Source organism: Furipterus horrens, unplaced genomic scaffold (assembly GCF_987537825.1).
Source record: "Furipterus horrens unplaced genomic scaffold, mFurHor1.1.pri manual_scaffold_2, whole genome shotgun sequence".
Classification (NCBI taxonomy): domain Eukaryota; kingdom Metazoa; phylum Chordata; class Mammalia; order Chiroptera; family Furipteridae; genus Furipterus; species Furipterus horrens.
The window spans coordinates 18,961,934-18,976,440 of NW_028327172.1; the positions used below are offsets into that span (position 1 = coordinate 18,961,934).

General features: G+C 40.9%; 1 pseudogene; it reads right to left on the reverse strand.

Moving 5' to 3' along the window:
• Positions 1 to 1,373: 1,373 nt before the first annotated feature.
• LOC150017952 (ras-related protein Rap-1b-like) lies at positions 1,374 to 1,930 on the reverse strand (annotated as a pseudogene).
• Positions 1,931 to 14,507: the final 12,577 nt, after the last annotated feature.

Genomic DNA, 14,507 nt, shown 5'->3' on the forward strand with positions numbered 1-14,507 from the left:
GACCTACACATGAACTCTGACAACTTTTTACTAAGTACTATCAACTTCCACTGTCCAATATGGAAGGCACTAGCCGTATGTGGTTATTTGAATTTAAGTTTAAATTAATTTAAGTTAAATAAGATTAAAAATCCAATTTCCTTTTTTTTTTAATAATACAAGCCCTTGCATGGTGATCTAAATTTATTGAACTACTGATACTACATTATATAAAATTGCATCACTTTAGTTTACATTTGTAACATTAGGTTGGTCAATTTAAGAACTGTGGCTCCCTAGCAGATAGATCCACAGTCCTTCCACCCGAACCTTAATGCACACAAAGCATCAAGACATTACAGCCGTTGTTACTGCAATGTAGGCCTTGTGACCAATTACACATGATTAAAATTTCTTCCCACATTCACACCCACGGTACTCATCCACCATTCCACATCTCAACCAAACATAACACATGTGAAACAATCACTAATCGGCAAAAATACTAAACCTGTGTATCTGGTATTGCAAATACACTGATGCATGAGCAAACAAGGGAATCACAGTGAGAATCTATGGCTGCAGAAGCCTGAAAATAGCATACGATAATTGTTAAATCATTAAAAAACTGTTTGAAAATATACACTTCTTATTGTAGACCCCCACTGTGCATACAACTATAAATAATGTCCCTATGTAAACAAAAAAGGAAACATATAATAAGAGATTTGAAAAATCTGGACATCTCCTTCCCAACAGAAATTAAAGGCATTGTCTTTAAGACATTATACTGAAAGGACTGTTGTATTTTAAAGACAAGATCACTCTCTCCACGGATTTTTTAAAAATTAAAAAAACTATATAGCTGTGTTAATCAAAGTGCTTATTTGTACAATACAATGATAATGACCTTGACTTTCTTTTTAAAAACTTACAATAAGCTACAAGTATCAAAGAAGCGAAGTTATCTGGAGTAGTCTATAGAGCAGCTCTTTGGACATTCTTTTTATTATGCTACAATAGTGGTGCTTTTAGGGTTTACGTTATTGTACTCTCCAATGCAAAGTATGGGGCATGTAAAAGCACCTCATTTTCACATATGTACGACATTGGTGGATGAAAATGTCTCTTAGCAGTAACACTGGATTGTAGCCTCTTGTTTTACCAGCTGCATATTCTAGGACTACTATGTAAGTAAAAAATCTCTCTTGTGATACTGGAAAGTGATTAGAAGGTGCAAACTGATGTAGTAGCTTTCATCCTCCTCTGAAAGGGTACCACTACAGAAAGTCCATTTAAGGTGTTGGTAGGTCTAACAAAGTTGGAATGCTGGCACTGTTGAATTGGACAACAGTTCTCCAGACCTGGCTCAGAACTACAATGCATTTAGTCTATTAAAGCAGCTGGCATAAGGACTTTCTGCAGGCCTTCACGGGCACCTGAGTTTTTCTGTTAATTCGCTGCACTAGGTCATAAAAGAGCGCATTAACATTTATTTTTGATATTGCAGAGGATTCTAAGAATGCACAGTTGTTCCATTGTCTTGCTAGATTTTGACCTTGTTCCTTTCCTATGATGCTTTCATCTCCCAAGTCACACATATTACCAACCAGGATCATTGGAACATCATCAGTGTCTTTAACTCAAAAAATCTATTCTCTCAGATCTTGTAAATTATTAAATGTGGACTGTGCTATGATGGAATAAACCAATGCAAAGCCTCATCCATTTTTCATGTACAAATCCTTAATTGCTATAAGTTGTTCCGTTCCTGCAGTATCCAAGATTTCAAGCATACACTGTTCTGCATCTACATCAACTTGCTTTCAATAACAATCTTCTATCATAGGATCCAATTTTTCCACAAAAAAATCCTTGAACAAACTATACAGTCCATGGAGATTTTCCAATAATCCCCTGAGCCAAGAACAACTAGCCGATACTCATGCATGATACAACTTTGTCAAAAGCTAGTACTTCTCATGCTGTTATGGGTCCCGGTAGCCAGAGTCACCCTGTTCCTCGCGTTCCCGGCAGATCACTTCTCCTGGAGCCATGGCGGTCCTGCGCTGCCGCCTCTCTGGCTGGTTTACACACCTTATTCTAAGATTCAGTTTCTTGATCACTCTAGCCACTAACTACTTCAAGTGCTCAATAGACAGATGTGACTCATTGCTATGGTATTAGAAAGCATGGATGTTTCCATCATTGCTTAAAGTTCAATTGACAGCCCTGCTCAAGTCTACAAGATACTTTTTAAAGGAAATGCTAAAGCATTTATTTAATAATAAGGCAAAATCGAATTATATATATTTATTATCTGTTAAAGACTAAATAGATGATTAGTTGCTTGATCTGGTTTTAATGTTAACATTATGTTTTAGGCTTACACACATTCATTTCAATATTCAGCAAGAACACGTCCTGCAACCCCACACCCTGTTCCTGCCTCTATATGATATACATGAGTTAAATCTAGTGGAGACGTTCTAGTAACACATAGTTATAGTTCCATGAAAGAGGAGCTATAATAAAGGTACAGAATAAGAACCCCTGAGCATGAGAGCTGTGGAAACAGGAGCGACATTTTAGCTGGATCTCAAGCAAGATTAGGGTTTCCCAATTTCCAAAAGAAAGAGGTAGAGGGTATTCCAGATGGAGGAAAGAGTTAATGCAAAGGGTCAAACAGAGAAAAGAATAAGATGTGTTTGAGAACTAAATGAGGCTAAATCATGGCATAAAATTATTGGGGAAACCAAATGAAAGGGGATCAGATTAGAATTTTGAATTGGGGCCAAACTGGAAACATGCCATATCATGAAGGTAGGCCTTACTTTGCAGGGGCTATTGAATTAATAAAGGTTTGCCATGTAGCACATTTATGCTTTGGAAAAAAAAATGAAACTAGTTTGTTGTAAATGATGGACTACAGAAAATAAAAATGATTAAATGAATCAATTTAAAGTAGAAATATATACCACGTGACAACTTACAACCAGATGCCAATTAGAAATAATGTTCCTATACACATATTTGCATTTATATAAATATACATATAAACATGCTTATTGTTAACTAAACTTATTGTGGTTATCATCTGCAATATATCGTCGTTGTCGGCAGCCATCCGTCTCGAGAGACGATGGTGTAGCTTCTTAAGAGTCTATCTGCACCGCCGAGAATGGCTGTGCAGTCCGACTCGGGAGTGACACGGTATCTGTCTCCTCCCGTGTTGAATCGACATCTTGCGATGACGCTGGAGTGTCCTCTCCAGTGAAGCTGAAGCTACAGAGCCTGGGCAGGGTGATATGGAGGGTCTGCTGTTGCCCATGCAGCAGACCCCCCCTCTCTTCGCAGCTGAAGGATTCAAGGGAAAGACGGAGTCTTGGCTTGGCTTGGCTTCAGGTGCGCCACAGGAGTTGCCGGTGTTGACTACAACGTCAAACCGCCTTAGGGACTCCGGCTCCAGATTTTCTGTCGGAGTTTACTCCCTTAGCCTTTCCCCTGAAGAGGTATGCCGCAAGGCAGCGGAGATTTTTTGGAGTCAGAGTTTTCCTTGCAATATATACAAATATTTAAATCATGTTGAACTGAAACTAATATAATGTTGCATGTCAATTACACTTTAATAACAAACATAGATTAACAAAAATATATATCACTTGTATAATGCTAATGAAGCTATGTGGGTGTACGAGTATGTAATTCGGACTCCAATTTATTCCTAGATTCAAACACACACGCGTGCGCACACACACACACACACACACACACACACACACACACATTATGAGGGAAACCAAAAAACCTGGAATTTACTTATTAAAAAATGTGTATTTATTCTTACATGTTTAAACTTCAGTCATCTTCCAAGTACTCTCTATCTCATGCAAGACACCTATCAAGATGCTTTTCCACTACTCAAAACAGTGTTTGAACTCTTCAATTTTGATGCCTTTTAGTGTTTCTGCTGTTTTTTGTTTCACCTCTTGCACATTAGCAAAATATTTTCCTTTGATGAATGTTTTCATCTGGGGAAACAAAAAAGCAGTTGCTAGAGATGAGACAGGGTGAATAGGTAGAGTGGGGCATGGGGGTCATACCGTTTTTGGTCAAAAACTGCTGAACACTCAGGTGTGGGCAGGTATGCTCATAAATCACCCATCATGAAACAGGCAAATGTGTTGAAAAAGTCTTCAAAATAATTCACTGTAGCTGAATGCAGCCTCTCACCACAATGCCAGCTGGTACACTGATACAGATGGGTTCCTAGAACACTCACCTAGTGGGGGAAGCCTGTACTACAGGGGTCCCGCCCTCTAGAAGATAATTTCAGGGCTTTTTGGGGTCTTCTCCTATTTATTAAGTTCTTACTCTATGTTAAGACCTGTGTTAATGCCCTTCCCACATTGCCTTATTTTTAATTAACCCTTAGCAGATATGAACTATTTTTATCATTTTAAAATTATGGCTCAGACAGGTCATATGTCTTCTCCTAAATCAGACAACTAGGAAGGGATGGAACCAGATGCTCAAGTCAGGCATATATAATTCTTTAAGTTTCTGCTTTTAACTTCTAGTCAATGTTGCCTTCCAGGATGATATAACATGCTTGATTCTCAGAGGCTGAGGTACAACATTCTTAAAATTGGCTTAATAGAATGACATGAAATACAAAGAAAACATTAAAAATAAAGAAAAAGTTTGGTAAAGCTTGGTTCTCTAACACTTTCATCATAACTCAATAATGGCTTAGTTTTAAAATATGTGCATTGGAAAAGATACTCAGTAAACAGCAATGCATCATTGGAGAAAAAAAGGTAAGAATGGACTCCAATGGCCTGAATTCAAAGTTGTCTTCTAACGGCTCTAAGGTACAATAATGCCTCTAATGTAACTGTGCTTGCCAACCATGCACTTTTACCTTCACATACTGATTACAAGAGAAGATCCACCTGGAACTCTAAAGAAGAAGTCAGAGGTAAATAAGCTTTTGTAGCAAGCCCATGGTGGGGGCAGGGGGAGCACAAGAGGAAGGTAGTCAATTGCCCTGTAATAAATATTAAGTGGGCATGAGAGGAAGTGGAGGCAGAGGCGGTGGTGAAGGAGGAGGGAGAAGGAGCATAGTTTATGAGCAAGCTTGCTAAGGGTAAGGAACTGAAATCATCCCGGGCATTTTGTTTCTCAGCCTGAGGAACCATGACAATTTGCTTCTTCTTCTCTTGCAAAACAACTACACTGACAAATATCTTCAAAGCTTCACTCAGTTATTGGCAACCCATTGATAATTATCCTGAGTGACAGCCTGCATTCCTCAATGGCCCATCAATAGCCCATTATAGCCATCGATATTGAGGAACAGGCTATCACTCTTGAAAGCTAATTATACTGAACAGAGTCCTCGAGTCCTGAAAGACATCAAGTTGTCCCTTGGATGGGTTTAATGACCTTTAAGAAGTCCAAAAGCCCTGCCGGCTTCTGTGTCTAGGCAATAGCCATGACATCACACAGACCCAAAGCACAGTCATTCCAGTTCATTGCATTTCAGCTCCTCGGTGCCACAGGGCATGCAGATCAAGGGTGTGGGACCATCACAGGTAGAGATTAAGGGATAGAGAATATTGAACAGATTGTGTTATAGATTTGTCTGTCTTTGTCACACACCATGACCCCTCCTTTCTTTGCTTGCAATAGTCCTAGATCTCCAGGAAGTTCAAGGCAATTCATCAACATTAATCAATTTTAACACAGGTCTTGGACAGAGGAACACAGTACATAAGAACTGACAGAGCTGAACCCAACGTAGACAGAGAAGACAAGCATCTGTGCAAGAAAAATGCAGTGCAGAGCGGCGAGAAAATCAGCTCTACTTTAACCAAAAAAATAAACATCATTATTGATATTTTGTCATAGGCTTTCATATGCATTTTTAAAATAAACATTTTATCTTTTAATTCTAAATATCACACACACACACACCATCACCACCACCAATTTCCTTTGAAATAGCAAATTATCTTTCAGAAATAACTTGGAATTGAATTAACCTTTTAAACCTAAAAGGGACCTCAAAGATCATTTGGTTCATCCATCTACATGAGGTGGCACCTGGGGACTTGATTTAACAGGAGTATCCTAAAGTAATTATCTAAGGGAAAAATAGTAGAAAAAGAAGCTTAGAACATAGTTCCCTGGCTTCCTGCTATAGCATTCTCTCCACCAGATCATGCAATCTTGAGTCAGTTAGGAAGCAATTACTTGCAAGAACCAGAAAGCCCTCCCACTGGAACTACTAACAAGCTTAACCAAGTCTTCTCATAGGTGTTAGTTTACCACTTAACAATGGCAGGACTGATGTGATATTTCCTTGGCCTTTACATCATGCATGTGGCAGTGTGGTTGCTGCGTCTCCAGACATTACAAACTCTCTTCAATGGGAAAAAGGAGCAAAAGGAAATGCAAAAGGCTCTTCTGCCTGTACCACATCGGTCAAAACCGTACTGCGTGGCCACCTCACCTGAAGAGGGACTGTGAAGTAGAGTGTTATAAACTACTCGCATTGCTGCCTTACACAAAACTAGGAATCTGTAAGCAAAGAAGAAAGGAAAAATTCATATTGGGTAGGCAGTTTATAACCCTTTCACACACAATTACTGTCCAAGGAACTGTTTCATTCTTTTAAGAGCAGACACAAGATCTAATTTAAAAATCCAGTTGCTTACTTGCCATTAGCTAGGATGAAAGGGAGAATAAATAATCTTCACCCTTCATCCAGGCTGTACTGCCTCACACTGACCCAGATCAAGCCTCCCACTTCTGTCCCTATTGGCTACCATCACCCATAAGCCCTAGGAAAAATAGACAAAGAAGAGACAGTTTAATTGTCCTCTAGAACAAAGAGTGCTTAGCATTTGCTTCAAGTGAGAATTATCAATAGTAGAGCTAACAAATGGTGAATTTTGAAAGAAAACACTATACTAACACATGCATTCTTCCCTCACACACACATATTCATGCACACACACACAAAATAATCCTCTTACCAACAAAAGTTAAAAAGTCTTGCTAAAAGGTTAAGTCATTTAAAAAAACAATTAACTATACACCTCTGGCAAATGAGTGACTTAGTCATCAAATAGTGATCTTAAAAAACAAAGATCATCAACTGTTAGGATAAGAAATCCTAAGTTTGCCCATCTTTGTTTTTAAGTTAAAATAGGAAATCATACAAGTAATACTATTTTATATAAACATAATTAGTCATTTGGCTTCTTTAGGTTAGGTTTGTTTGTTTACAGAATGAAAAGACTTCAGCCAGTTGGCCTCCAAAAGAGCCCACTAGAGATTCACCCACTCTGTGCAGGAATGACTTCTTTATCAATACAGGAAGGTGGCCCTTCAATCTATTTCTTGACTCTAGCAATAGGGTGTCATTACCTAATAAGGGAGCCAACCTGCTCCTGGGGTGACAAGTCATCCATCTGGGTTTGCCTAGAATAGAGGGGTTTTGCAGGATTCAAGACTGTTTGTGCTAAGCCTGAGGAAGTCCCAGGCAAACCAAGACGAATTGATGACCTACTGTACCATTCCACTTAGGTCATGTTTCCTCTGCTCTGGCCCCATTCCTACCTCTCTAAGTCCTGCTTAAAGGGACAGGAACTAAGGTAGAGCCCTGTAGGGTAGTCAGACCCTGAAATGAATTTCTAGTAATTCAAAATGTCCTTCCACATGCTCCAACTTTCCATTACTGTTTATTATATGACATCTGATCATGAAGAGAACTTTTAGGAAAGTAGCCCATGAGATGTACTTTGCTTAAAATTTTCCTTAGATTTTACCACCTGCTATAAAGCGGCAAGCCACCTTTAGACAGGCTCAATTCCACCTTTTCACAGCTGTATCCAGCAGCCACAGACAGATGTGTCCAATGCGTTTGATGTGCTTTGGCATTTGGGGCACAAACTTAATTACGATAAGCCAGTCCGGTTCTCTTTCACCTCCCCTCCTCCACAGAATGGATCACACTGATAAAGTGCAATTTAAGTATGTACATGTCTCAGTGATTCTAATAATTGACCCAGGGAAATTAAAATAATATTTTCCTGTTCTACCTGCCATAACCTGTTGAGATATCTTTCAAAATGTGCTACCGCAGGGAAAAAGGAAATTTTATACACATATGACTGCTGAAATTTCCTGGCTCTTTGCCTCCCAGAAGAGCAATGTATGAAATATTTATTTAAAAATGGAAATATTAAGAATTAAATGAATTTAAACCATCTTTAATTATTTTACTGACATTTCTTCACTACTTAAGAAAACTCCATATTGGATTCAGCTCTACATAGCTAGTGTGGACCAGAACATCTGGTAAAAAGGAAAAATTCCTCTTAATAGCCAACTTGATTGATTTAATGATATTTAAATAATTGTTCTCAGGATTAAGTAACTAGTTCAGTGTTGTAGAAACAAAGAGGAGTTAAAGAACTTTCAACTCCAGAGGACCTGGGAGGTCATTTATTCTTTCACTAAATAAATGTTTCTGTATTGAGCACCTACTGTGTGCTAAGCACTGTTCTAAGTGCTATGAACAAAAAAAGATAGTTTCTATCCTCCCGGAACTTACATTCTGGTAGGAGAGGTACATAGACACCCCTGTGAGGATAAGTCATATGAAAAAAAACATGTAAACCATGTAAAAATGACAAGTATTCTTATGTCATAAAGGAGGACTGCCTCTCATAAAATCACATCTGAATTGTGACATAAAGTAATCTGAGCAAGAAGAGAGGACTCTCCCCCACCACCATCATCTTTCCATGTCTAGAACAGTGGCTCTCAAAGCATGGTCCCCAGCATTAGCACTACCTGGGAACTTGTTAAAATGCATATTCTCAGGCCCTGTCCCAAAAAAATGAAACTCTAGAGGTGGGGCCCCACCACTCCATGTTTTAACAAGTTTCCCAGGTGAGTGATGCATGCTTGCATTTGAGATTGACTGCTATGACAATCTCATCCTTTAAGGTCCCATTCAAAACTCCTTCCTCCAGGAAGCTGTTCCAGATTTTCACAATTGACAGTGATCTGGTCCCTCCTCTAAAATCCTGAAACAAATTCTGAGGCACTTTGACACTCTTCTCTGTATTATGACTACTCACTTGCCTGCAGACTCCCCATTTATTACCAGTCTGCTCCTTTAAGGCAGGGACAATGTGATGGTTGATTGTATGTGTCAAATTGACTGGGCCATGGGGTACCCAGAGATACTGGGCTAAGCATTATTTCTGGGTATGTCTAAGAGGTGTACCTGAATGAGATTAGTATTTAAATAAGTGGACTCAATAAAGCAGATTGCCCTCCAAGTACCAGTGGGCATTATCCAATCCATTGAGGGTATGAGTAGAACAACAACATGGAAGAAGGGAGAACTCATTCTCTCTGTCTGACTGACTGAACTGGCACATTCTCCTGCTCTCAGTCTTGGACCAGGACTCATATCATCAGTTGCTCTGTCCTTGGGCCTTCAGACTTGGAATGGAACAACAACCCTGGCTTTCCTGGGTCTCCTGCTGGCAGAAGGCAGTCTGTTGGACTTCTCAGCCTCCATTACCACAGGAGTCAATTCCACTATATTATAGAGACATTATATAGATAGACTCTATGCTAGGTTCTGTTTCTTTCATACAGACTCTGACTATCCCATTTTAGTATTCCCTACAATTTGCCAAGGCCTGGCACAAAGCAGGTCTCTAAAAACACATGAAAAGATGATGTAATAGACTGAATAATTGTCCCCAACAATATCAAGTGCTAATTCTTAGAACCTGTACATGTTCCCCCACATGGAAAACAGTCTTTGCAGATGTGACTGAGTTAGGGATCAGAAGATGGGGAGGTCACCCTGTATTATTTGGGTGGGCCCTCAATGTCATCACGGTGTTCTTATAAGAGAAGCAGAGGAAGATGTGATGCACACTCAGATGGAGAAAACAGTTGTGACCGCAAAATCTGAGGCTGGAGTGATGTGGCTGCAAACCAAGGAATGATGGTAGTCACCAAAAGCTAGAAGACAGTCTCCGTAAGAGCCTCTGGAGGGAGTATTGTCCTGCTGACACCTTGGTTTGAGCCCAGGGATATCGGTTTCAGATTTCTGGCCTCCAGAACTATGAAAGAATAAATCACCATTGTTTTCAGCCACCAAGTTGGTAGTAATTTGTCACAGCAGCCATAGGAAATTAATACAGATCATAACAGCTAACAATTGGTGATGGCTTTTAGTGTGTCACCTTGACTAGGTGACAGTCCTCAGTTCTTCAATCAAACATTAACGTCAGTGCTTCTCAGAGGTTTTGCAGGTATAGTGAAAGTTTCTAACCAGTTGCCTTTAAGTAAGGAAGGTTAGGATTTAAAAGGACTGAGGCTTTCCCCAGATAAAGAAGAAACTTTGCCTGTAGGCAACAGCTTCAGACCATGCCCATGAAGTTCTGATCTCTCGTGATCACCCTTCTTGACAACCATGAATGACATCTTTGGCCCATTTCAATGGGATCAAACATGCCCATGATCTATGCCCACCCTGGTTAAATCCTGATGGATAGAGGCATTGAGCATTTACACTACAGCAGGCATTATACCTACATTATATTATTTAATTGTCACAAGATTAGATTAGAGGGGTGAACTGGGGGAGAGGAAGGACAGAGCTGTCATTAAAATGCAATCAGCCTGATTCCAGAGCCTCACTACACCCAAGTGCCTCCCACCAAGCCATGAATGAGCACCAGACAGTGGAAGAGGCATTGCAAGGAAATTTCCAGTCCTCTTCAATATTTCAGGCTTAGTAAGGGGAAACAGCAAACATGGGAAGTTCCTTTAGAACAAGCATGAGTCCCATTAATTTGGAACATTTGAGGCAGACCTGGAAAGTTTGCTAAATAATTTTGAGCTCTCCTGCCCAGCAGGATGCAAAGCCTCCTCCATCCCTCCCCCATCAGTGGTCAGCTGGCCAAGGCTCCTGATTGCACCTTCTCTCCAAGGCAGCAACTGGAACTGGACAGATGCTCCAGACAGCAGGGAATGGAGAGTGCAGGTGATAAAATAGAAAATTTTAGGAGCCCTCCGCTGGGTTCCCATATACTCTCCCATATTCATGAAGAATAGCAGAACTTTATCAGCATTTGCCCCAGGGTGCTAATTAAATATGCTAAGAATAAAATGTTCATATCTGGCATCTTGCAGTTGAAAAGGAATTGGCTCACCACAAACAAGAATACTCTACCCAGTTGAGAAGCTGTTAAAATGAAGTCATTGTAATTGTCTTCATTATAGAGGATTCAGCATAGGGTGGTTCTAAGTCAGTCAGGGGTGAGTATTGAGACTTCCCAGAGAACCAGAAGGACCTTACAGTAAGGGAGTTGCTTCTCTAACCAGTCCTGCCTATGTAGTCATAAATAGCGTGGTCTTGGGAATTTATCAGAGCTGGGTTCCAGATTCAACTCATTAAACACAGGACTTTGGTAAATTACTTTCTCACAAGGAAAACAAGCTTCCCGGGTTTTTGTTATTATTACATAATGCATGCTCATTTAATAAATTCAAACAATATGTAGTACAGAGAAAAACAGTTAAGTTCACTTAAAATCTCACTACCCAAAGATAACCAACTTTGACATTTTGAGGGCAAGTTTGCTAATCGCTTCTTGCTTGGTTACTCTCCATAGAAATGGAAACAAATAACAAATGTAGGCCCTGGCCAGGTAGCTCACTTTGTTAGAGTGTTGCCCCAATATGCCAAGGTTAGGGGTTTGATCCCCGGTCAGGGCACATACAAGCATAAGCCAATGAATGCATAAATAAGTGGAACAACAAATCTCTCCCTCTCTCTCTCCTCTTTTTTAAACATTTACAACTGGAAATACACATAAGAGAGTTTGCCTCAGAGGGGAGAGAAGAGATGTATGAAACAAATCAGGTAAAATGTCTAGTACATAAGGTTCTCCCCATGAGTGTGATCAATACTCCTGGTTTTCCAGGGCCTGACTTGCTTCCAGCACTGAAGGTCCTACATCCTGGGAAGCCTCCCAGTCTCAGGAAAACCAGGTTGGTGACAATGCCCAAGGCAAATTAACAGTGAAGCACAATATTCACTGTGGTCCACACAGTGCTGAAGCAGTACACAGGTGCTACTTTAACAATGAGGAGGCATCATGGGCCTTCCCTTCGATTCATATTTATCATCTAACACAGGGCCACCTTGGACTGCATGGCAAAGTGCCCTTCTATAGACCTGTCAGTCACCCAGAAGCCGTTTTGGGTTTCCAGCAAACTGTATTTCCTTTCTGCCTGCCTTCACAAGGTGAAGAAATGGGCAAGAGCAATCCTCCGGACTCCCCTGAGCTACAAGCCACTTTGGCAGGCAGAAGGGGAGTTGAGTACTTCAGAAAGAGGCCCCCTGTGGACCACTGGTCCCCGACCAGCTTGCCTGGCCAAAGAACACCATCTCCTGGCTCTGTTGCGCTTCAGTCTTTTAACTTCTCACGTCCCGGACGGCACAGCAGGACCCGTCTCATCCTTACGCCATCACTCTCAGTTCTGCCTTCCAAAACTCAGCCTCGCTCTAACTCTGTCAAAATTAGAAGCAGCAGAGACTAGAAAGATGTTTTCTGACGCAGACCCTGAGCCTCATCTCTGGTCACCTGTGGAAGAGCGGGTTTGATGACTCCCTTTCTGTGTCCCCCATTTAACAAATCACTCAGTTTGGACATCCTGACAAATGTTCAAGTGATATTTGTTTTGGCTATAACTCCTTCCATTCTTTATAGTTACCCACTCAGCCCTCCTGTCATCTAAACAAGGACTGGCCACCCTCCTATGAGTTACGGTCCTTCCTTTCCCTTTCTTCTCCCATTATTTTTCACTTGGCTTCTCTCAATTACTTGTCTCTGTGCTTGCCTGGAGATCTTTAATTATCTTCTAGTGCATACAAACCTTTGGACTAACAAGTGCCCCGAGCTATTTTCCTCTTGGGAAACCAACTGGAAATTCACCCAGACCTGCTGCCCCCAGCTGTATTTCAAGTGAGCATCAGAGAAACTGAGAAAGATCCAATCTTCAGGGACCACTGGAGTCCCCATTGAGTATCCTTGAGTATGAAAAATACACACACACTTTCATAGCCTGTTAGTCTAAGTGACATGACACTAACAGGAATAATTTTCTGCCTTGTTTGCATCTGATCATACAGAACCTCAGCCTCTGACAAAGACCCCCGCAGATCCCATGAGCCCTGCTGGGGTCCATTTTTATGTTCGCATGCAAATCCAGTCAGTACCGTGGAACTTCTTCTGGGCACACTGCCACCCCACTGCTGTCTCTGTCTCCTCTCGGGTTCTGCAGTCTCCCAGCTGATACTACCTCACTCTGAGACAGCCAAAACTAGAAGTGGTTTGTGGCACAGTGGAGTGGGATAATCAGCACTGGCAGGACCTCCAGCTGAGTGTGACGTAAATTGGAGAGAGTATTCATGAGATGGCTCACAGGTTTTCCTCTCTCCCTCCAGCTCAGCTACAAGTTCACGGAACTGCGCTGGGCACAGATCTGAGGGATCAGCCACACTTGGCTCATAATCACACACTCCCACCATGACCAAGGTTGTAGAAATGGGTCAAGGTCATCATGCGCAGGTATTTCTCCCTTTAAGATGAGTTTTCACCCCAAGTGCTACTCATACAAATACACCCCCATCACCTGCTGTCATGGTTCCTTACCCTAACCCTACCCGCCACAGATCTCAGTTTGCCAGGCATGCCTAAACTCCCAAAAGGGCAGAGCATAAGTTCCACTGCATTTCCACATGTGTATATTATTTTTAAACCCTGAGTGCAGGTCTGGATACAGGAGATTCAAAAATGAGAGAGATGCAGCACTACCTTTGAAAAAAAATGCATATTCCTGAATTGTTTTTGATCATCTCAGATTCATGAACCCCCAAAATGCAGCACAGGTCATATAAATATAATAAGCCCGGGAGCTGGGTTGCTGTGTTATGCTGGCCAGTGTGATTGCTTTTATGAGTTTTTCTAGGACAAAAGCCCATGGCCTATCATAAGACCCATAGAACTTACTAGAAGAAATTGATCCTAATACTATGAAGAATTAATACAATTGGGAAAAGGGCTAAAAGAAATAGATCTTGACACCACTTTAGAAGATTTTGTGATAGTGGAAAATGAATTAAGAAGCAAATAATGGAAATGAATGAAGGTACCTTGAGCAAGGTCTTCCTCCTCCTTCTAAATGTGGTTTTTAAGTAGAGCCTGTCCTCCCTTCAAGATGACCGAGGATACTACGGAGAGTCCTAGGAGATGATGTACAATTCTCATGGGAAGAGTAGCCTCAGAAGGCTCCACAGGCTATGAGCAGAGTTGCTTCTCAAGGAAAGTGGTAAATTTCCATAGCCTTTATAGACCATTTGGCTGATATTTCAATACCAACCATCTATGTCTACAAAGGGTATTTATAGCTCTAAT